At 38.1% G+C, this 25,286-nt stretch overlaps 1 protein-coding gene and 1 long non-coding RNA gene across 3 annotated transcripts in view; one reads left to right on the top strand and one right to left on the bottom strand.

Moving 5' to 3' along the window:
* The window catches only part of LOC102274735 (solute carrier family 22 member 15), a 183,745-nt gene that overhangs the window by 120,098 nt on the left and 38,361 nt on the right, over positions 1-25,286 (top strand). The window lies entirely within an intron of this gene.
* On the bottom strand, positions 6,007-22,784 carry LOC138987206 (uncharacterized). Its single transcript, XR_011463626.1, has 3 exons — positions 22,608-22,784; positions 16,845-17,123; positions 6,007-9,766 (listed from the first exon to the last, which is right to left on the bottom strand). It is a non-coding gene; the product is annotated as an uncharacterized lncRNA (long non-coding RNA).

Here is a 25,286-nt window from a genome sequence, read left to right as displayed (position 1 = left end):
GTATTTCATTCCTTTTTTATTACCAAATAATATTCCATGGTATACATATACTACTTTTTATTTATTCATTCATCAGTCAGTGGACAATTAGGTTGTTTCTACTTTGGAGCTATTAATAATGCTGCTGTGAACATTCAGGTACAGATTTGTGTATGGACATTTGTTTTCATTTGTCTTGGGTATATACCTAGGAGTGCTGGGTCATAAGATAACTCTCTAATTAACTTTTCGAGGCCCTGAAAATTTGTTTCCCGATGTGGCTGCTCCATGTTACATTCCTACCAGCAGTTTTGAAGATTCTGACTTCCCACATCCTCCCAACATTTGTTATTGTCTATCGTTTGATTATAGCCTATCCTACTGAAAGTGAAGTGGCATCTCTTTGTGTTTTTTTTTCTTTTTGTCTTTTCTTCTAATTATGAAAATATAACACATTTACAGGAGGCTTGGAAAATATAGAACAAAAATGCATATAGTTCCACTATATATTACAGTTGTCTGTTTTAAGTAGATAAATTGTTGTGGTTTTAATTTGCATTTTCCTAATGACTAACGGTATTGAATATCATTTTGTGTGCTTATTGACTTATTTGTGTGTCTGTTTTGTTGAAATGTGTATTCAGATCCTTTGCCCAGTTCTTAATTAACTGTCTTTTCATTGTTGGTTTTAAGACTTTTTGTAGATTCTGGATAACAAACAATCAGAAATATAAATTTGCAAATATATTCTCCCATTCTGCAAGTTATCTTTTCACTTTTAAAGATAGTGATCTTTAAAGCACAGTAGTTTGTAATTTTTATGAAGTCTAATTTATATTCAATTGCTTAATTGCTTGTGCTTTAGGTATCATGCCCAAGAAATAATTGCTATTTCAAAGTAGATCAGAAAACATAAGTCCTACTTTGTTCTTATTTTTCAAGATTTCTTTGGCTATTCTTTGTCCCTTATATTTGCATGTATATATTTCAGAATCAGCTTGTCAGTTCTGCCCCAAAAGGTAGCTGGAATTTTTGTATGGACTGTACTAAATTTTTAGACTGGTTTGGGGAGTATTTCCATCTTAAGAATAGTAAGTCTTCCATTTAATGAACATGAAATATTTTTCTGCCTACTTAAGTATTATTTAATTTCTGTCAGTGTTTTTCTTTTAAATTTTAAGTGTACAAGTCTTAGGCTTTTTTGTTAAATTTGTTCATATTTTATTCTTTTTTATGCTATTATAAGTTGAATTATTTTCTTAATTTTATTTTCAGATTGTTCATTTCCAAGTGTATGTTAATAAGACTGACCTACCTGTTTAGTAAACTGATTTTGATCTTACATCCATCAACTTTGCTGAATGTGTTTATTAGCACCAACAGATTTGTGTGTGTGTGGATTCCTCATGAATTTTTTATGTCATCTTCAAATAGAGATTATTTTACTTAAACTCCCTCATAGAGTCTTTTTCACCTTTCAAGTCTCAGTCTAAATATTCCTTCTTCATTGAATTTTTCCTTAACCTGCCAGGCAATATTGATGTTATTTACTTTAGCACAGTTAATGGGCTTGCTCGTACTTATCACTGTTGTACATGCTACTGTCCTGTATTACAATTAAGTGTCTGTGTTTCCCTCATCATTAAGACAGGCCCTTTTGTTTCCCTTCCATGAGTGGAACTCTTCAGTGTGGTGTCATATTCAGTGTAAAGAAAAGTGTCCTCAGTGTCCTATAGTTTAATGTAAATGCACACAGCTACCCTCAAAGATTGTACTTAAGCCTTTAAAGTAGACAATACAAAATTCACTTATTAAGAGATGAAAACCAACTTATCAGTAGACCTCCAAATGGCAGACATATTTGTCAATTATGTGTTCTTCTCTACACTTTACATAGCAGGGTTGGCTTTTACTCAGTTCAGGGTTGCAAACTATATGACGAATAATTACTCTGCCCTCAGCTTGTGGAGAAAAGCTATTATAATTCCCTCATAATTACAGCCATGGATTGTTCTATCTTTAACTGAGTCATCTCAAATAAACTGAAATATTTTTAACAGATATTTTGGTTTAGGAACCTTCTAGAAATAGTTCATCAAAAGGAGTTGTACTGTCCTGGGCACCCAAGCTGAGGTTAAAACAACTGCAGACATAGTTGGTGTCTATGATATTACTCTCATTTTCTTTTTGTAAGTCCTGTGTGTGATTAATTTGCTGCCTAGTATCATTCAGCATTGCTTTTTATTTGGGATCATTTTAGTCTCATTTAATGATTGAGCTATAGTTGGATTTAGCTGGGAAGCTGACGATTTATGTAATCTTACCCTTAATTGGATATTGAAAAGGAAATAAGAATCTAAGCAATTTTTGGCACCAAGAGCCCAGAAGCCCTTGTATCTCTCCAATGTTGATGACTGGCTACTTGATGTTGTAATAAGGCAAGAATTTATACTGAGAAACAAGATCATTATTTGAAATATACCCGCATGAGCTGAGGATAAAGGCTTACGCTTTCCTTCTTGGTTGATAGTATTCTGGCTGCTTATGACTGATGGGGGTTGTCATGGTGATGAGAGAGAATGAACTGGGTGGTAGCTGGGATAGACATTGCAGTGTGGGAGAAGGGGGCTTAACCTACATATCCTTTGTTAATAGGTCTTTGTTATAGCCTTCCTCTGAAGAGGGCTTTTAATATCATGTTGCCTCTCCTGATGCTGGAGTGTGAAATGAGGACAGTAAAAGAATCCTGTGGTTCTGCAAATCAGACTTGTCTCTGTATTCACTCCATTATCCCATGACCCCAAGGAGGTTTATATCCTGAGACAGAGACTTGGTAGTAAGAAAAATGTTACTGTTTATATGATAGAGCAAAATGTAAAAGAGTTATTTCAGGAGGTGCCAGTCATTTGGCACTTTGTTCTACCATTTTTTGAAATAAAATGTTTAATAATAAAGACTCCTTGATGTTGAGGTATCAAACTTCATTCATTCTTTTCTATTCTTGTTACTGTTTTCTCTGACTGGGTTGACCTTGATCACTTTTATTGAAGAAACATATGCCCAAAAGGCCAATTTTTATTTTCTCAACATTGATTGTAGATTATAAACAGCCATAAACATATGGTAAAAAGCTGTGTTTTCCTTGTCATTTTGTTTCCTTAATCATGTTTCAAGAACAAATATTGTGGTTTCTGACTAGTGAAGCAGAGAAGTGGGGTCTGAGTGTTCCTTTTGGTGACAAAACCTCTGGCAGGCACTCTGAAAGGTTTTACCTTTCTCAAAGAGTGAGCTTTCTGTGGTCTTAGGATTGAGAAGTCCTAGGACAGGGAAAAGATAAAGCTGTCCCCAGCTTCTAGTAGAGGTGGAGAGAGTGGCAGAAACATGACCCAGAAAAGTAAGAAACTCACCCTTCAGAAGACACTGGCTGAAAGGTTGTTGCCCTTCCTGGAGCAAATAGTTGACTGACATCATGGAGGGAGCAAAGGGCGGTGCCTCTAGGCGGCCTGGAGAGCCCTGGGGAACTCGCTGAGCTCTTCAGCAGAGATATACTGCTGTGCCACGGCTGCTGGGACAAAATACTGCAGACTGGGGGGCTTAACAATGAAATTTATCTTCTCATGGTCCTAGAGGTTAGAAGGCCAAGATCAAGGCATCAGCAGGTTTGGTTTCTCTTGAGGGCTGTCCTTGGTTTGCAGGTGGCCACTTTCTCACTCTGTCCTCACATGGCCTTTCCTTTGTTCAAGTGCATGTTGGTGTTTCTCCCTCTTTTCATAAGGGCACTAGTCAGGTTGGATTAAGACCCACTCAAATGGCTTTATTTTAATCTTATTACCTCTTTAAAGGCCCTCATTCAAAATATAGTCACATTCTGAGATACTAGGGATTAGGAATTCAGCATAGGAGTTTTGGGAGGATGTAATGAAGTCCATAGTAAGAGGAGACAGTAAACTCTACCATCTGGGGGGGCAGTGAAGAAGGGGAAAGCCTACAAAAAAAAAAAAAAGACTTGTAATTGCCTTGGCAACTAAAGAACATCCAAGTATAGTCAAAAGAGCTGAGACCTCTGGGGGTAGTTGGGAACTTTATCCCCACTTATCTTTCTCCTGGAGCAGCAGGAGAAGGCGACAGCAACAGTGGTCCTGGTAGGAAAAATGCTAATTCTTCTGGAGATACCAGGGTTAGCAACTTATCCAATCAGCCAGAGATCTGTAGAGCACTCAAGAGACAGCTGAGAGGTAGAAGACACAGTCTCAGACATCAGAGAGCATAAAATCTCATTAAGGTACAAGTAGGGCCATGTGGAAAGTTCCTAAATTCAGAGAAATGATCCAAGCACTTACCAAGGTTTTTGTTTGTGTTTTTGTGAGATCTCTGTGTGTCCAACCTTGGGCAAGGAACTAGGGATTCACTGAGAGCCAAGCAGAGCTGGTTCCCGACTGCTTGTGGCTCCCATTCTAGAGCAGGGAACAGACGTGCTCTATGTCCACATATGTACGTGCTCTATATACACATATCATCTCAAACTCTGATAAGTGCTCTGAAAGCAAAGGACAGTGGGATAGGATTGAATGTGACAGAGGGAACGCATTCTGATCCAACTGGAAGGAGTCCTGAGGAACTGAAATGTAAGTTGAGCTCTTAAAGATAAGGAAGAGTTAGCCAGGCAGAGGATCAGAGGATCATTCTTCCAACAGGAAACACTGAAGACAGCTTGGAAAAAAAAAAGATAATGTAAAAGTTTTTTTTCTGATTATATAAACAGTGACAATTTTTTCATAACTTATTTATTCATTCATGTATTATTTTTGGTTGCACTGGTACAATGCAAGCTGTACATGGGCTTTCTCTCGTTGCAGAGAATGGGGGTTACTCTCCCTTGGGGTGTGCAGGCTTCTCATTGCGGTGGCTTCTCTAGGTGCACGTGGGCTTCACTTGAGGCTTGTGGGTTCTAGAGTGCAGGCTCAGTAGTTGTGGCATAGGGGCTTGGTTGCTTCCCAGACCAGGGATCCAACCCGTGTCCTCTGATTAGCAGGCAGATTTCTAGCCACTGTACCACTGGGGAAATCCCATGAAAATGTTTTTTACATTTAGAAAATGTTTTTTTTTTTACTTTTAGAAAATGCCTTTTTTTTTTTACCCAGGGATTTATAAAAACTTATCAGAAATTTCACTTCCTTGAGGTAATTGTTATGAGAATATATGCTGTTTTATATGGTGAAGAGCAGCTATAAGCTTCTTTTCCTTTTTTTAGCTTCTTCCTATCTTCCCTCTGCTTCTTCTTTTTGTCTCCCACTTACGAACCATTTGTACCCCATTTCTTAGCTAATGTGTGTATATTTCTGTATTTTTTTCATGTTAACATATATGCACCTTTTCCATGTGTTACTGTATGTTATATACGTTCAGTGTGTGCTCATTCATGTCGTGCTTTTTGTGACCCCATGGACTGTAGCCCACCAGGCTCCTTTGTCCATGGGATTCTCCCAGCAAGAATACTGGAGTGGGCTGCCATGCCCTTCTCCAGGGGATCTTCCCAACCCAGGAGTCAAACCTGGGTCTCCTGCATTGCAGGCAGATTCTTTACTGCTGAACCACTGGGGAAATTATGTTACATATACTGTATGTAATATATGACACATAAGTATATTATATCTATATAGTGTATCTATAGACCCTAAACATAAATATAGTATAAAGATATAGATACACACACTCATATTGAGGCTTTTTGTCCTTGTTTTTAAAAAATGGCATTATGTTATGTATGCTTCTTGGCGTCTTTGGTGATTTGTTACGGACATCCCTCCAAGGTAACTACCAAATAGAACTCAGTGACTCTCACCCTAATTGACACCCAGAGACTGATTTAGTTGGTTTGGGGTGGGACCCCAGCAGCTATTTTTCAAAAGCTACTCAGATAATCCCGTGTGTAACCAGGGTTGAGAACTAATCCAAATCATTCTTTTAGTTACACACTATTATATGATATGTATGGTCTAGTTTTTAAAATATTTTTATTGAAGTATAGTTGCTGTACAATATTATATGTTACAGGTATACAATATAGTAATTCACAATTTTTAAAAGTCATACTCCATTTACAGTTATTATAAAATATTGGCTATTTTTCCATGTTGTACAATATATTCTTGTAGCTTAGTTTATACCTAATAGTTTGTATCTCTTACTGCCCTAACCCTATATTGTGCCTTCCTCCTTCCCTCTCCCACTGGTAACCACTGGTTTGTTTGCTGTGTTTGTGAATCTGCTCCTTTTTTGTTATATTTGTTGTATTTTTTATATTCCACATATAAGTAATATTATACACCATTTGTATTTCTCTGGCTTGTTTCACTTAGCATCATACCTCCACATCCATCCATGTTGTTGCAAATGGCAAATTTTTTTCTTTCTAATGGCTAAGCAGTATTCTGTTTATATATTCACCACATCGTCTTTATCCATTCATCTGTTAATGGACAATCAGTTTTCTTCCATTGGATGGTCACATTTTATTCAACTCTTCCAGCAATGATAGGCAATCTCTTTGTCCTTATTATAAATGATATTGTGATAAACATCTTTATATTTTCTAGTACACTTGTAAAATGAGGAAAGTAATAGTATTTACCTTATTGGGTTGCCATGTTGATAAAATGGCTTAATATTTGTAAAACATTTTAAACAGTATCTGGCATATAAAATGTGTTTAGTATATGTTGGCTATTATTATTGATGGTATTGTTAGTATTACTTGTATCTGGCATCCTTATATGTGATTACTTATTTCTTTGGATTAGATTCCCAAGGTTAAGGTAGTGAAGAAATGGAAATGGCAGTCAGGAGGAATGGGTGGATGGACTGAAGAGTTATTTTAGAGGCAGACGGGACTGAATGGAAGATTGAATGTGGGAGGTGAAGGACAGAAGTTTAAAGATGACTTTAAATTTAGGATGATGGTGGCTTCTTTTTCTGATCTCCATAAAACTGGACAAAGAGCAGATTTGGGAGAAATATCAAGAATTTAGTGTGAAAAAATGAAAATAATCATAAAGAAATATGATTATATAAAAGTCCATGGCAATAAACTTGAAAATTTAGAGGAAATGGATGATTTTTGACTCAAACATAAACTGTTAACATTGACTCTAGAAGAGGTAAAAAAAAATTAAGCATATCAATAGCCTTGGGAGATGTTAAAAAATAGATTTCTCACTTTGAAAAGGATCAAGCCAAAATGCTTTGGCAGCTGAGTTGTATCTAAGCTTTGAAGAAAAGACATTTCTTACATTATTTAAGCCATACCATACTCTCAAAAAAATATAAATGAATTTCAACATTGTTTGTTTCCAGGTAGAAACCTCAAAACAAAGGGAATGCCCAACAGAAGTGGAATAAATTATGACACGATTGTCTAACTGTTTAAACAGTGAATTCTGTCTTTAACAGTAAACATGGCAGGGTAAGGGAATGGGAATATCCACTCTGTATTGTTAGAGAATGAGATGCAGAAGAAGTGTATATAATATTATCTTATTTACTCATCAAGCCATGGAACTTTGTGAGGGGTGCTTCTTCCCAGAAGACCTTTTTCACACAGGTATGGTCAGTTCACCAAGCACTGGGCTTGGAGGACTGAGTCTACCCAGAGGGGCCACCCTTTCTGCTTTGCACAGTGGTGGTGAAGCAGCTAGAATCAGCCCTGAGTGTGTTGACATCAGTGAATCAGACACGATCTATGCCTGCAAAGCTACAGATGGATAGAGATGGATAACCCTATAGTGCAAAATAAATCACTCTAAAGAACAGTTTCTATCTTATCAGTGCATGTTCAAAATCCTTCAAAAGCTCTCCATTGCCTACAAAGAAAAACCAAAATACCTTAGGCTTGAATTCAGCATCTTGTGTAATCTCTTCAAACTAATCAGGCATCTGTCAGGTGTGCTGCTTTGACCACAGTTCTGGCTACTTCTTTATGCCTGTTCCCAGCTGTTATCCCTGGCTTGGGATGCCCCCTCCCATCTACCTCTCATCCCTCACCTCCTCGGTGTACACTAAGCCTTCCTTCCCATGCTTCCCTACAGCAATTCCTGTCTGGGCCAGCTGGGATTTGACCCTTCAGTACAGGGCTGGTGATACCACTCTTTATACTATGGCCTCCATTCTCTAACTTTACCTAAGAGAGAAACCTATGGCATCTATGGGATCTTTGCATTTGGGGCAGCCAGCATAGGACTTATACAAAGCAAGAGGGCATTGAGTTTGGGCGTATCGTCTGAAGATTCTTTTAAAATTGCCCAGTGTACTTGGCAAATATTATATGTTTGCCCTTGAAATTGTGTAGCTACCTTGAAAAGTTAGATGTGTACTGTGAAATGATTTATGGATCATTATGGCAGTTCTCTCATTGCCTCTGACCTACATATATTTTTGTTTCTTTTTTTGATTATTTATTTCCTGCCTCAGCATGATACAACTGATAGAGAAAGCCCACATAGAAGTATATACTTTATACTAGTGATAGTATTTTCCTACTTTTTAACATTTGTAAGATTGATGTTTTCTAATTATGCAAAACAATGTTAGCAAAACTGGAAAGCAAATATAAAAAGAAGCACCAAGAAGTGAGTTCATTTTGTTTTTAAATACCATTTGTATTATTTTTACCTTTTTTCTGATTATAAATAGCATATGCTCATTGTAGTAAATGTATACAAACCGATTCACCAAAAGAAATAAGCTTGTAATTGTTCCACCATCCCAAAATGACAACCATTAATTTTATTGCATATTTTCTCCACTTTCTCTTTCTTTGACATGTTCTTAAAAATTTGTTGTTGCTATTTAGTCGCTAAGTTGTGTCCGATTCTTGGCAACCCCATGGATTGCAGCACGCCAGGCTCCTCTGTCCTCCATTATCTCCCAGAGTTTGCTCATACTCATGTCCATTGAGTTGTTGATGCTAGCTAACCATCTCATCTCTGTTCCCCTCTTCTCCTTTTGCCTTCAATCTTTCTTAGCATCAGGGTCTTTTCCAATGGGTTGGCTCTTTGCATCAGGTGGCCAAAGTGTTGGAGCTTCAGCTTCAGCATCAGTCCTTCCAATGAATATTCAGGGCTGATTTTTTTAGGATTGACTGGTTTGATCTCCTTTAAATTCTTAAAAATGTTATCTGTTTACTAAAATATATTTTTAGAAAGACCACCATCCAAAGCGGTAATAGCACATTTACATATCCAGAATGACCTGCCTGATCTTTCACTCATAATATTAGATTTAATTATTTAAATCTGACTTGTTAGCCATCTTTTTTTAAAATTTAAGTTATTATTAGTATTTTAATAATTAGCAGTATTTGAGCTCTAATAATGAGAGTTTGAAATAACACCACTGGATGTCTGCTCTCTGGTTCCACATGTAGAGCTTGGAAGTTGCCATTTGATCCTCACAACAACACAAAAGGCTGAACAGACTGAAAAGTCAACAACTCTTCTTGGATTTGTAAGAGAGGAGGTAACACAAGATAGCCACTGTCTCCAAAATTGAAGAGACAGACAAGCAAGTACAGGGAGACATAGAGCAGAGATCTGGATGTAGAAACCACCAGGGAACCAGTACCAAGGTAGACAAGCCTGCACTGTAACTGATGGATTGCTGGAAGCTCAGTGTAGAAAACTCCAAGGACTTGCTGATGGGGGGCCGCCACACTTTTGTGAGATTTACCTCTAGGTTCTCCACCAGATCCTCACAGTAAATATCAGGAGGGAGAAAAAAGCCTGGGTGCTTCCTGCAAGGGAGAATAAAGGAACCATTTTTAAATACACCAGATCAATGTATTCTTCTTAGCAAGGCCTATCCTCAGCAGAAACTGGTCAACCAAAACCTAGTCTGCTGCTATATTGTCAGGCCTGGGAGAAGGGAAGTACCCAACTCTAGTTAGTAGTAACCTCTAACCTTCTACAAGGGAGAAGGAGAATAGCCAACTCCAGCCCACTCAGCCATCCTGTCCCAATTCAGGAGAGAGAAAAAAAGGAAGGCTGAGAAGCACTAGTGAAGTCCATGGTCCAAAAGCACAGGCTCGCTAAAAGGTTGATCTTTTAGTCATAGGACTGGGCTTCTCAGGTGGAACTAGTGGTTAAGAACCCACCTGCCAACGTAGGAGACTCAGGTTCCATCCCTGAGTTGGGAAGATCTCTTGGAGGAGAGCATGGCAACCCACTCCAGTATTGTTGCCTGGAGATTTCCATGGGTAGAGGAGCCTGGCGGACTACCTGGCAGTCCATAGGGTTGCAAAGAGTCAGACATGACTGAAGTGACTTAGCATAGCACAGCACGATCATAGGACTATAGAATTGCCACCCCACCACCACCACCACATTACGTGGTGCAGTGGTGAAGAAGCCACCTGCCAATGCAGGAGATGCAAGAGACAGGGGTTCAGTTTACATCAGTTCCTTACACTCAGTACATTATGACTGACAAGAAAAAATGACATCTGAAAAAGCATAAGAAAAGACAAGAAACAATTTGAATCAGACATGGCAGAGGTGTTGGAATTTTCAGATAGGGAATTTAAAGCAACAATGATTAATATTCTAAGGGAGTCCCCTGGCGGTCTAGTGACTAAGACACCAGGATCCCAATGCAGGGGACCTGGACTCGATTGCTGGTCAGGGAACTAGATCCCATTTGCTGCGACTAAGACTGACACAGCCAAATATATAAATAAATATTTTTAAAATATGCTAAGGTTCTATTGGATAAAATAGCATCTAATAACGGATAGGTAATATAAGCAGAAAGATGGAAATCCTTAAAAAAGAAAGTGCTAGAGATGAAAAAAAAAACAAAACACAGAAACAGGAATGAAAATGCCTTTCATGGACTTATTAGTAGACTGGGCGTGACTGAGGGAAAAAATCTCTGAGCTAGAGGCTATTTCAATAGAAACCTCCAAAACTGAAAAATAAAGACAACAAAGGCTGTAAAAAAGAAACACTTAAGGACTGTGGGAAAACTACAAAAGGTGTAAAGTACACATAATGAATATATCAGAAGGAAAAGAGAGAAACAATAAATATTTGAAACAATAATGACTGGGAATTCCCCCTCAATAAATTGTAGATACCACACCACAGATCAGGAAGCTCAGAGAATACCAAGCATAATAAGTGCCATAAAAACCACACTGAGGCATATCATATTCAAGTTATGGAAAATCAAGGAAAAGGAAAAAATAGCTAAAGAAAATACACCTACCTATAAGGAAACATGGAGGAGGGCATGGCAACCCACTTCAGTATTCTTGCCTGGAGAATCCCCATGGACAGAGGAGCCTGGCGGGCTACAGTTCATGGGTTGCAAAGAGTCGGACACAACTGAGCGACTAAGTGTGCATAAGGAAACAAGAGAAAAGAATTATGGCTGATTTCTTAGAAATGATGCAAGTAATAAAAGGGTGGTGCGAAATATTTAAAGTGTTGTGAAAATAAAAACCACCAACATAGTATTCTGTACCCTATGCAATTATTCTTCAGAAATGAAAGAGAAAGACTTTCTTGGACAGATAAAAATTGAGAGAATATGTTGCCATTGGATTTGCCTTGTAAGAAATGTTGAAGTTCTCTAGAGTAGGAAAATAAGTCAGAAACTTGCACCTATATAAAGAAGAGCATTGTAGAAGGAATATATGAAGTAAAATAAAAAATTATTTTTAAGTTAATTGATCAAACAAAACTGTTCAAAATAATAATGGCAAGAATGAATTTGATTATGTATATTTCTGTATATTATATATGTGCATCTAATTATAATAAATTTATATATACACACACACTTATGTTTGCTTATATATAAATAAAATTAATGATAACAGTGATACAAGGGATGGAAGAAGTAAGAGGAAGGAATTAGGATTATTCTGTTATTATAAGGTATTCACACCATCTGTGAAGTGCTATAGTGTTCTTTGAGAATAGACTCGAGTTAGTGATATATTGCAAACTCTAGATCAACCACTAAAATTAAAAAAAAAATAATTAATTAACTGACACTCTAAGAAAGGATAGAAAATTATATCATATAAAAAGCTCAGTTAAAACCCCCAGAGGCAGAAAGAAGAGTGGAAGACAAAACAGCCACAAAGAATGAGAGCAACAAATAGAAAACTGTCACAAACATGATAGATATAATCCAACTATATCAATAATCATTTTGAATGTCAATTGTCTAAATTCACCAATTAAAAGCCACAGATTGTCAGAGTGATTCAAAAACCAAGGCCCAAGGCCCAGCTATATGTTATTTATAAGAAAAATACTTTCAGTATAAAAATAAAAGGTAAATAAGTGGAGAAAATACTCCATGAAAAGCAAAAGTGAAATTTGCTCAGTCGTGTCTGGCTCTTTGTGACCCCATGGACTATACAGTCCATGGACTTCTCCAGGCCAGAATACTGGAGTGGGTAGCCTTTCCCTTCTCCAGGGGATCTTCCCAACCCAGAGATTGAACCCAGGTCTCCTGCATTGCAGGCAGATTCTTTATCAACTGGGAAGCCATGCTAACTCATAGAAAGAAAGCAGAGGTAATTATATAAATTTCAGACAGGGCAGACTTCAAAGTAAGGAAAGTTATCAAGGATAAAGAAGGACATTACATCATGAAAAGGAGTCAATACTCCAAGAAAGCAGAGCAATTTTTAACATGTATGCACCTAACAACATAGTATCAAATTACGTGAGGCAAAAACCAATAGAATTGCAAGGAGAAATAGATGACACCATTATCATAGTTGAAGACATCAATAACCCTCTATCAGAAATGAACAGACCCAGCAAACCCATCAGTAAAGACATAGTTAAACTCAACCGCACCATCAATATGAGATATAATTACCAGAAAAGAGGGAAGCAAACGGGGTAAAATAGATGAAGGGAATTAAGAGTTACAAACCTCCAGTTATATAATAAGTTACAGGGAAATATCAATAACCTCAGATACGCAGATGACACCAGCCTTATGGCAGAAAGCAAAGAACTAAACAGCATCTTGATGACAGTGAAAGAGGAGAGTGATAAAGTTGGCTTAAAACTCAACATTAAGAAAACTAAGATCATGGCATCCGGTCCCAACACTTCACAGCAAATAGATGAGGAGACAATGGAAACAGTGAGAGACTTTATTTTGGGGGGCTCCCGAATCACTGCAGATGGTGACTTCAGCCATGAAATTAAAGGATGCTTGCTCCTTGGAAGAAAAGCTATGACCAACCTAGACAGCATATTAAAAAGCAGAGACATTACTTTGCCAACAAAGGTCCGTCTAGTCAAGGCTGTGGTTTTTCTAGTAGTCGTGTGTGGATGTGAGTTGGACTATAAAGAAAGCTGAGCACTGAAGAATTGATGCTTTTGAACTGTGGTGTTAGAGAAGACTCTTGAGAGTCCCTTGGACTGCAAGGAGATCCAACCAGTCCATCCTAAAGGAAATCAGACCTGAATATTCTTTGGAAGGACTGATGCTGACGCTGAAACTTCAATACTTTGGCCACTTGATGCGGAGAACTGACTCACTTAGAAAAGACCCTGATGCTGGGAAAGATTGAAGGCGGGAGGAGAAGGGAGCAACAGAGGATGAGATGGTTGGATGGCATCACCAACACAATGGACATGAGTTTGAGTAGGCTCTGGGAGTTGGTGAAGGACAGGGAAGCCTGGCGTGCTGCAATCCATGGGGTCACAAAGAGTTGGACACGACTGAGCAACTGAACCGAACTGAGCTGAACAGGGATGTACTATTCAACATCAAGAATATGGTGAATGTTATATTATATGGGGATAGATGGTTGCTAGACTTTTCATGATGATCATTTCACAAAGTGTGCAAATGTTCAATCATTATATAGTAAACCTGAAACTAACAATATTATATATCAACTATTTCAATAAAAACAACTATTTAATTAATATAATTGATATCTATAGACAACAGCAGCAGAATACACATTATTTTTAAACTCAGATGGAACATTCACCTAGACCACATTCTGCATCATAAAGCAACTTTAAAAGAACAGAAATTGTACAGTATCTGCTGTCAAACCATAATGGAATTAAACTCAAAATCAATAACAGAAGGATAACTGGAAAATCCCCAAATGCATGGAGATTAAATAGCACATTGGATTAAGTAATACATTGGTCAAAGAAATGTCAGGAGAAATTTTAAAATATTTTGAACTAAATGAAAATAAAAACACAATCTATCAAAATTTGTGAGATGCAGTGAAAGCAATTGAATGGATATATTAAAAAATAAGAAAGATCTAAAATCAGTAATCTAAGTTTTGATCTTAAGAAGCTAGGGGGAAAAAATCCAAAGTCCACTGAAGAAAGAAATAAGGATTAGAGACAACACACAAAAAGAAAACTATAGGCCAATATCACTGATGAACATAGATCCAAAATCCTCAACAAAATTTTAGCAAACAGAATTCAGCAACACATCAAAAAGCTCATACACCATGATCTAGTTGGGCTTATTCCAGGAATGTACGGATTCTTCAGTCTACACAAATCAATCAATGTGATACACCATATTAACAAACTGAAAGATAAAAGTTATATGATAATCTCAATAAATGCAGAAAAAGCCTTTGACAAAATTCAGCTCCCATTTATGATTAAAACTCTTCAAACTTTGGGCACAGAAGGAACCTACTGTTGGGGATTTTCTCCCCGGGACTTGGAAGCGATGAACCTGAAAGAAGGACACTTGGACAGTCTCTTGCAAGGACTGACAAGTTTATTTCTGCAGTCAAGCCTTTTTATAGAAGTAGGAACAAAGAGCTTAGAGTATACAGCCAGCAGAGTGCATACGGGGTTAACACCTAATCAGTAAAAATACTTCAAGGACAGCGTGCTCTAAGTGACCCATGTGCTTATCCCATAACCCGTTTTCTCAAGCAACATCCTTAATATTTATTATTAAATCTTGGCGCCGAGCATAACCAAAGGCAGGAGATGTTTTTCTGCCCGAGCACACCAAGCCAGGGTATTTCTGGCCCTTCACCATTTTCCGGAGGACTTCCTCCAACCAACTATTTTGTACTAGGCTTCCCAAGTATATCCTCCTTTTGTTTTTAATTTAAGCATGGCAGCTGCTAGTTGGACTCCATTGTGGGAGGCATGGAGTCTTGAGTAGAGACATCTATATCTTATAAGCAATGACAGAAAAAGCAGGGTGATTAATACGTATATAAAAGTGTTTCTTCCTGAAAACCAAGCTCTAGGGTCTAGAGACAATAGGGTTTTGGTTAAAGTATCATAAAACTGAGTGCTGTACAATTCCTTAGGTACCTTAACTTGAAAATTAGCAACTTGTTGTTTCAACAAATTGATGTCTAAACTTGAGTTATCTGTGAGATCCTGCAAATGCGCTTTAACTTTATCCCAAGGATATTCAGTGCTATTATAGGGCATGTTAGTCAGACAAAAAGAAGTAAAATTCCAGTGACAACTTATACGTGTTTGGAAAGTCAGTTGCTGCACTTGATCTCCTAAGTGGATAACCACAGTTTGTAATTCATTAATTCGTGTTTGTAATTGCTGATCTATTTGAGCTTGTCAAGTCCAAAGATCATGAGAGTCTTTGTGCCAAGCAGTGATAAAATCATGATTTTGTATAGAATTATGTAAAGCCATACTGGACAAAGTTCCTACAGTCACAATAGAGATAAGGCTTAAGATGCCTGCAATAATCCACCCAATGATGCACTTAGATCGCCTAAGTCCAGTTTTCAACAATACAGAAAGAAATACAGAATCAGTCCAAGGCTCAGTTAAGTTTATGGGAAGCCATAACTCAGATCTTTGTTTAACTAGCGCAATGCTAGCATTGTGATATGAAATGGTGTGATTAAGGCAGGTATACAATGCACATGCAGTACAATTGACAATCTTGGTCGATAAGTCAATATCAATAAGTCAAAATGCCCTATAATAAACAAATATGGAAGGTGAACACATGATTGAATATAGCCAGTACTATTGTATAGGAAGGTATCATTAGAAGGACAAAACATACCCACAGTCCCATAAACACTAGCGAAGTGCTCTAAGGCTGCTGGAATTTTCCAAATGTGCCATTGCTTTGGCCCCACAATGGGGACGACAATCCTGGGTCATGGGGGTGATAAGCCCCCATTATACCAATTCAGCAATATGTCCTTATCAGTCCAGAAACTTGTCTTAGACTTATGAAAGCCTCCAGTGCTTGATCTTTTAAACCAGGAGCAGTTATGATGTTCTTCCTGCTCTTCAGAACAGTTTACAAACAACCCGTGAGGTCCCCAGTCAACAAATTTAAATGTATGATTAGTATGATTTTGCTGAATTATAGAAACTTTCTCAAATTGGCCTCGACAATCAGACCAATGTAACGGTTGTATCTCCTGTTTTCTTCTCCAAGATACAGTATGACATGAAGTTTCCTCTGGTTGAAAAAGTGAGTTCGAATAGTTGACTATCTGGCCTGGATAATGTCGCTCGGAGGCATTAAGTAAGAAAGATGCCGTAGCAAACATTCCCAGACACAAAGCAGTCCCATTGTTGGCAGAGTATGCCCTACTGTGGGAAGATAGTCATGCAAAGGGGATGAGATCCGAAACAGATAGGCAAGGTTTTGAATCCCATGGAAATGTTGATTGGCTTTCCCTCATCTTCTTCATGAATTGGTCGCTTTGTGGACCAGGGACTTGGAAAATGCATGCTGTCATTAATAAAGATCATAGGGGCTTTATCTACCCAATCCACTATGGAGAGAAGTGGTGGGTTGGGTATGTATGCCCAATAAACATATTCTGCACTTACCCCAGAGGAACAGGAAAGAACAGCTAACATTGCCAGAAACAGCTTATCTGGAGTCATAGGAGTTCCAGTACTCTTCAGTGTCTGCTCAGCCTGATGAGTCATGTTTTTCACTTGAGCCCATATTGGGTAAGGATTCAGACGATGGCGTTTCCTCATTGGCTCCTCCAGGGTCATTGACGAGACCCTTCGCGTCAACTTCATCACTTCCCGAGGGAGTCCAGTCTTGGGGTCCCTCTCAGTAATGGACATGGCAAAGGGGAATCCAGATTTCCTCTCCATCTGCAATGACAAGACCATAACCCTTGCCTATGAGTCGTGAGATTCCTGGCAGCCACTGATTAAATTGCTTATACCATATTGGTGTATTGATTTCTAATTTGCTGTTTTTGTGTTCTGCAAAATGTCTATCTGCACGAGTATCAGGATTATTTTTTGTTAAGGTTAAAAAATTCAGGGAATAAAGAGTTAAAGATAATAGTAATTGAGGGTTCATGGGATAAGAAGTGTATCTCCTCTTCCATATTCCCCTTTTCTGTTTTAATAAATGAATTTTTAGGGTGTGGTGGGCTCTTTCAATAATGGCTTGACCCTGAGGATTATAGGGTATTCCCATAATGTGTGTTATGTTCCATTCTGATAAAAATGAACGAAATGAATGCGAGGTGAATGCAGGTCCATTGTCTGTTTTCAAGACAGAAGGAATCCCCATAACGGGGAAGGTGAGTAAGAGTGCGGAATTGGCATGTTTACTGGATTCTGAAGAGACAGGTACTGCCCAGATAAAGCCTGAAAATGTATCAACTGAGACAAAAAGCAAAGAAAACTTTCCTAAGGAGCAGTGAGTGAAATCAGATTGCCAAAGGGAGTTAGGCTGCTGCTCCCAGGGATTAACTCCTGAAATCGTAGTTCGTAAGCACAGAGGGGCACAGACATCGCAGGTTTCAATAATATGCCCCGCTTCAGTGAGAGGAATATGGTATTTAGAGTGCAATCTGTTAGCATTGGTATGAAGATTAGCATGTTCATCACTGGCAGATGTAAAAATGGGAGCTATGAGCCTGTCAACAGCAACATTTCCTGCAACCAGAGGGCCAGGTAAACCTGAATGAGCACATATATGTGCAATCAAGAAAGGTTCCGTATGTGAGCGAATTAAAGCTTGAGTCTGTGAAAAGAGAGTATATAATTCTTCATCTAGGTTGTATAAAAAGGCGGTAACAAAATCAGGAAAAAGGGAAGCAAGGTATTTGGAATCAGTATATACGTTGAAGGATAATGGTTGAAGTGACAAAAGAGCATATAAAGCATACAACTCAACTCTTTGTACTGAAGAATAGGTAGTGGGTAATTTCTCTTTGATATCAGGGCCAACAATCCCTGCTATGCCTTTCTTGTTGCCATCAATGAAATAGGTGGGTGCATTGGAAATAAGCTGGGATGCAATGATATTAGTTACAATGAATTTAGTACATTGTAGAAAGTCCCATAATTTTCCTTTCGGCAAATGAAATGAGATAACATTTTGAAAATCACTTAATTCCATTTGCATGGTCAAGTTATACTGTAAGGCATCAAGGGAACGTGTATTGCATATGGATCAAATCCAGTCAAAGTTTGTATACGGCTTCTTCCTGACACAATTAAGTGCCCTATTTTCTCAATATATGATACAATTTTTTTAGACTGTTTAGTGTGTAAATATACCCATTCTATTGGGCTATGCTGAGCTATAACTGCAGTGGGCGAATGCTCAGTGGGGAATATATATAAAGAAACTGGTTGATCATAATCTAGCCGAGTTGAAAAAGATTGTTGAATGCGTTTCTCCATTAAGGCCAGTTCTTCTTTGGCCTCTTTTGTTAGCTGCCTAGGGCTATTAGGGTCAGGGGATCCCTCTAAAATTTTAAATAGATTTTGTAAGGCATAGGTGGGGATGCCAACAGATGGCCACAGCCAATTAATATCTCCTAGCAATTTTTGAAAATCATTCAGCGTGCGTAGAGACTGCACAGAAATTTGAGTTTTTTGAGGTTTGATTTTAGATTTTTCCATAACATGTCCTAAATAATTAAAGGGTGCTTTCCACTGAATTTTATCTGGCGCAACACGCAGGCCATGATTTTGAGGAGTAGTAGTAACTTCATTGTATAACTGTTGCAAACAGAGTTCAGATTCCATAGAAAGAAGTATATCATCCATGTAATGAATTATAAACTAAGTAGGATACTTATCTTTAATGGGTTGTAATAAAACAGATATGAGATATTGGCAAATGGTAGGAGAGTTCATCATTCCCTGAGGTAGCACCTTCCATTGAAATCTTTTAACAGAAGCCATGTGATTTATAGAAGGAACTGAAAAGGCAAAATGTTTTCTATCTTTAGGGTGCAAAGGTATAGTAAAAAAGCAGTCTTGTAAGTCAATAATAACTACAGACCATCCTTTTGGTACCATAGAAGGGGAGGGCAATCCGGGTTGTAAGGGCCCCATAGGTAACATGGTATTATTAACATTTCTTAAATCTATCAACATTCGCCATTTTCCTGATTTCTTTTTTATTACAAAAACAGGGGAATTCCATGGGGAAAATGAAGGTTCTATAGAGCTTTTTGTAATTGTTCATTTACTAATTGTGTAAGAGTTGGCCCCTTTAGTTAGGGGCCATTGAGGTGTCCATATTGGGGTACCAGATTCCCAGTCGAAAGGCAGTGGTGTTAACTCAATGGCCCCCATTAAGTTCATTTAAAGAAATTGTGGCTTTCGTTTGTTCAAGAAAATCCCGTCCCCATAAATTGATAGGGATATTAGTAATATATGGTTTAAGATAAGCTACAATTTGATCAGGGCCATATACTTGTAAATAGGATGCATTTGAGAGGGTAACAGGCAGGAAGGCCAGGGGTCTCCAAATGGAGGAAATAGCCTGCAAGTGTCAGACATTTTTATCTGTCTTAAGCGGCAGGAAGAAACAAACTAGCTGTATTTTCTTCCTTCTCTATACAAATTTAAAGGGAGGTTTCTCTTAAAATACTGTGTTGCCATAATGACACCTGGTTTCACCTGAAGTTAGCTATTCTTGAGCCTAGAGATAACCAATGCCTTTTTCTTATGGAAATGTTTGTCTTAAGCTATGCTAATGTACTATGCCTTTACCCCAAACTCTGTCTCCAAGTTGGTTCTGCCTCTTGGCCCAGAACCTACTTGACAAACCAGTATGGATATTGTTCTCCTAATCTATGTAAATGAAACTATTTGTATGGTGATCTGCCCTTCTTCAGGATTCAAGTTAATCATTTTATGGCCCAGGATAAACCATTTGGCGCCAAGACTACTCCAAAATGCATCTTATGGGTGAGGGGCCTGGTGCCATTCTGAATTTTAAGACATTCCTTTCTTTGATTAACAGACTGCTAGTGACTATATAACATCCAGCTGAAGACTAGCAGGCGGGTACTCTTTCTACCCCCTTCTGATGCCTATGTCAGAAGCTTTCTCTATCTCCTTTATACTTTAATAAAACTTTATTACACAAAAGCTCTGAGCGATCAAGCCTCGTCTCTGGCCCTGGATTGAATTCTTCTCCTCCGGGGGCCAAGAATCCCGGTGTATTCGCATGATTCAACAACAACCTTTCAATCGACAAAAGTTTGTGTGGCATCAGTTTTACTCACTCCTAATAGTCTAGAAGGAGCCATAATCTTACCCAAATCAAGGGGCCATTCTGCAGCTCTAATGATTGAAATGTTAGCTCCAGTATCTAATATGCCTGTGAAATTTCTTCCCCGTATGCGTAAAGTAAGTATGGGTTTCTGATGTTCCTTTAATAAGGAGGATAGTGCAGCAGTAAGGTTGGTACTGCCAAAGCCTCCCTGCCGAACTTTATCAGATGCTTTCACTGGTTTGACATATGGCAAAAGTAATAATTGTGCAAAATGTTCCCCTATTTATAAGTATATATTTCCCATTTTCACAACATTTACCATAACATGTATTTCCCCTTCATAATCTTCATCCACAACACCAGTCAATACCACTAAACCTCTCATTGTGCAGCTACTACGTCCCAAAATCAGTCCCACTGTCCCAGGTGGAATCGGGCCATAATATCCAGTGGGAATTTTGTGGGGGTTGTATAATTCTATTAGTTCCATATCATAAGGACTAGGTATATCAATGCAAGCACTCTTAGATGTAGCTGCTTGTAGCGTCATAACACTAGGTCCTCCTTTTGTAGTGAGGCTAGAGGATGGTCCCTTTATTAGTTTCCCTGTTGTTTTTGTTGTGCACTGGGGTTCAAAGTGTTTCCATCCTTATCAAATTTAGAATGACATTCATTCAGCCAATGGAACCCCTTTTTACATCTTGGACATACTCCTGGGGGTCTCTTCTTATTAGAAGTAGTATTATTTTTTTTGGCCTGTGTTGGCATGCGACATTGTTTTTTCATATGGCCGGGCTTCCCACAGTTAAAACATTTGGCATTAGTAGCTTTCTGTACATTAAAGGTTTCTAATGTTGCCAATTTTGTTCTATGGGAATTAGATCTGATATCCTTATAAGCTTTCAAATATTCCATAAGAGAGCTAGTCTCTTGAATTGGTCTAAGCATGGATTGACATTCCTCATTAGCATTTTCAAAAGCAAGTTGTTTTAAAATAATATTTTGTAAAGTCACATCCTTAATAGATTTCTCAATTGCATCCTTTAATTTTCCTATAAATTGAGAATATTCCTCTTCATGTCCTTGAATAATCTTAACAAATGAACCATCAGAGTTAGTGCTATCAACCTTTGCTTATGCCCTGCAGGCAGTTTCTTTAATGAAATGTAACATCTGAGGGGTAATATTAGCTAATTGCACAATCATATCAGCCATGGCTCTTGTTCCAGTGAGTATATCATAGGTTAAATTGGCAGGGTTACCATGAGATTGCTGGTCAATCAGCATTTGTTGGGCTTCATCATTAACCCATATTTGCCATTGAAGTAATTGTTGAGGATTTTGAATTATCTTTGCTATTTGAAAAAAATCATATGGCGTCCAATGGTCAGCCCATCCTCCGAGAAATTCTATACAGTAAGGAGAAGTAGGTCCATACAGAGTGCATGCTTTCTTAAAGCTAGACAACATGCCAAAATCTAGATTAGCCCAAGTATTTTGGTCTTGGGCAGGTTGAATAAATTGCATTGGGAAAGCAAAAGCGCAAGCAGGCATCTCCCGAGGAGGAGTGGAATGATTAGTACGAGCAAAGTTAGCAATTGCTGTTACAGGCAAAGCAGAAGGAAAAACCTCAGATTTGGGCTGTCTGTTGAATGAAATGACCTCCGTTCTAAGTGGCTTCAGTTTTGACACATCCTGTATACATGTCTCTGAGTTGTTTTTCTAAGGATTGTGTCTGATTGAGCATAACATTCTTATATTTCAAAGCACCTTGCATGTCTTGTTCCTTATGCTCATATTCATGTAAAGATTGAATAGTTTTTTACTTCCAAATTAACGTTATGCCCTTCAATTTGTTCTGTGATAGCCCGTTTGAGTGACCATGTAACCCTTGCCGACATGCTTGCAAAACATTATTTTTAACCCTTTTCTATATGTCTAAATTGAGTGTCCCCTCTTCTGGGAACCATGAATTGTTCCAGTAAAATATGATAGCAGTCGTTCAACTGATCTCTTGAAACATTAACACTGTTTTGTTTCAAAAAATGATGCATTATAGAAATGAAAGGAATTTCACTGCTATGTTGTCCCATCCTGCTTACCTCTTTCTGTAGGGGCTCATTGCTTTGTTCAGCCTTCCTTTCAAGTCCCTGTTCTGGCGCCACTTGTTGGGGATTTCCTCCCTGGGACTTGGAAGTGATGAACCTGAAAGAAGGACACTCGGACAGTCTCTTGCAAGGACTGACAAGTTTATTTCTGCAGTCAAGCCTTTTTATAGAAGTAGGAACAAAAAGCTTAGAGTATACAGCCAGCAGAGTGCGTACGGGGTTAACACCTAATCAGTAAAAATATTTCAAGGACAGCGCGCTCTAAGTGACCCATGTGCTTATCCCATAACCCATTTTCTCAAGCAACATCCTTAATATTTATTATTAAATCTTGGCTCCGGGCATAACCAAAGGCAGGAGATGTTTTTCTGCCCGAGCACACCAAGCCGGGGTATTTCTGGCCCTTCGCCATTTTCCCAAGGACTTCTTCCAACTGGCTATTTTGTACTGGGCTTCCCAACAGCTACCTCAACACAGTGAAGGCCATATATCATAAGCCTACAGAAAACATTATTCTCAATGGTGAAAAACTGAAAGCATTCCCCCTAAGATCAGGAACAAGACAAGGGTGTCCACTTTCACCACTATTATTCAACATAGTTTTGGAAGTCCTAGCTACAGCAATCAGAGAAGAAAAGGAAATAAAAGGAATCTAGATAGGAAAAGAAGTAAAGCTCTCACTGTTTGCAGATGACATGATACTGTACATAGAAAACCCTAAATATAGTATCAGAAAATTACTAGAACTAATCAGTGAATCTAGCAAAGTTGCAAGATACAAAATCAATACACAGAAATCACTTGCATTTCTATATACCAACAATGAAAAATCAGAAAGAGAAATTAAGGAATCAATCCCATTCACCATTGCAACAAAACGAATTAAATATCTAGGAATAAACTTACCTAAGGAGACAAAGGAACTGTACACAGAAAATTATAAGAAACTAATGAAAGAAATGGAGAGATATTCCATGTTCCTGGGTAGGAAGAATCAATATTGTGAAAATCACTATACTACCAAACACAATCTACAAATTCAATGTGATCCCTATCAAATTACCAATGGCATTTTCCACAGAAATAGAAGAAAATATTTCACAATTCATATGGAAACCCAAAAAACCCCAAATAGCCAAAGCAGTCTTGAGAAAGAAAGATGGAGCTGGAGGAATCACCCTTCTGGACTTCAGGTTATACTACAAAGCTACAGTCATCAAGACAGTATGGTACTGGCACAAAAACAGAAATATAGACTGATGGAACAAGAGAGAAAGCCCAGAAATAAATCCATGCACCTATAGGTACCTTATTTTTGACAAAGGAGGCAAGAATATACAATGGGGCAAAGACAGCCTCTTCAGTAAATGGTGCTGGGAAAACTGAACAGCTACATGTACAAGAATGAAATTAGAACAGTTACTAACACCATACACATAGATAAACTTAATTTAAGACCAGAAACTATAAAACCTAGAGGAAAACATAGGCAGAACACTCGATGACATAAATCAAAGCAAGATCCTTTATGATCCACCTCTTAGAGCAATGGAAATTAAAAAAAAAAAAGTAAACAATGGGACCTGATTAAGTTTAAAAGCTTTTGCACGGCAAAGGAAACTATAAGCAAGGTGAAAAGACAACCCTCAGAATGGGAGAAAATAATAGCAAACGAAACAACTGACAAAGGATTAATTTCCAAAATATACAAGCAGCTCATACAACTCAATGGCAGAAAAACAATCCAATTAAAAAGTGGGAAAAAGACTGAAATAGACATTTCTTCAAAGAAGACATATAGATGGCTAACAAACACATGAAAAGATGCTCAACGTCGCTCATTATTAGAGAAATGCAAATCAAAACTACAATGAGAGATCATCTCACACCAGTCAGAATGGCTGTCATCAAAAAGTCTACAAGCAGTAAATGCTGGAGAGGGTGTGGAGAAAAGGGAACACTGTTGCACTGTTGATGGGAATGTAAACTGATACAGCCACTATGGAAAACGGTATGCAGAGTCCTTTAAAAACTAGGAATAAAACCACCATATGACCCAGCAATCCCACTCCAAAGCATATACCCTGAGGGAAGCAAAATAGAAACAGACACAAGTATCCCATTGTTCATTGCAGCACTATTTACAGTAGCTAGAGCATGGAAGCAACCTAGATGTCCATCAACAGACAGATGGATACAGTTGTACATATACACAATAGAATATTACTCAGCCATAAAAAGGAACACATTTGAGTCAGTTCTGATGAGGTGGATGAACCTAGAACCTATTGTACAGAGTGAAGTGAGTCAGAAAGAGAAAGATAAATATAGTATTCTAACACACATAATTGTACTGAAGAACTTATTTATGGGGCAGCAGTGGAGAAATAGACAAAGAGAATAGACTCGTGGACTTGGGGAGAGGGGAGGAGAGGGTGAGATGTATGGAAAGAGTGACATGGAAACTTACATTACCATATGTAAAATAGATAGCCAACGGGAATTTGCTGTATGGCTCAGGAAACTCAAACAGGGGCTCTGTATCAACCTAGAGGGGTGGGGTGGGGAGGGAGATGGAACAGAGGTTCTAAAGGGAGGGGATATATGTATGCCTATGACTGATTCATGTTGAAGTTTGACAGAAAACAGCAAAATTCTATAAAGCAATTATCC

Source organism: Bos mutus, chromosome 3 (genome assembly GCF_027580195.1).
Source record: "Bos mutus isolate GX-2022 chromosome 3, NWIPB_WYAK_1.1, whole genome shotgun sequence".
In the NCBI taxonomy this organism is placed as follows: domain Eukaryota; kingdom Metazoa; phylum Chordata; class Mammalia; order Artiodactyla; family Bovidae; genus Bos; species Bos mutus.
This window is presented reverse-complemented; position numbering and strand designations above follow the sequence as displayed.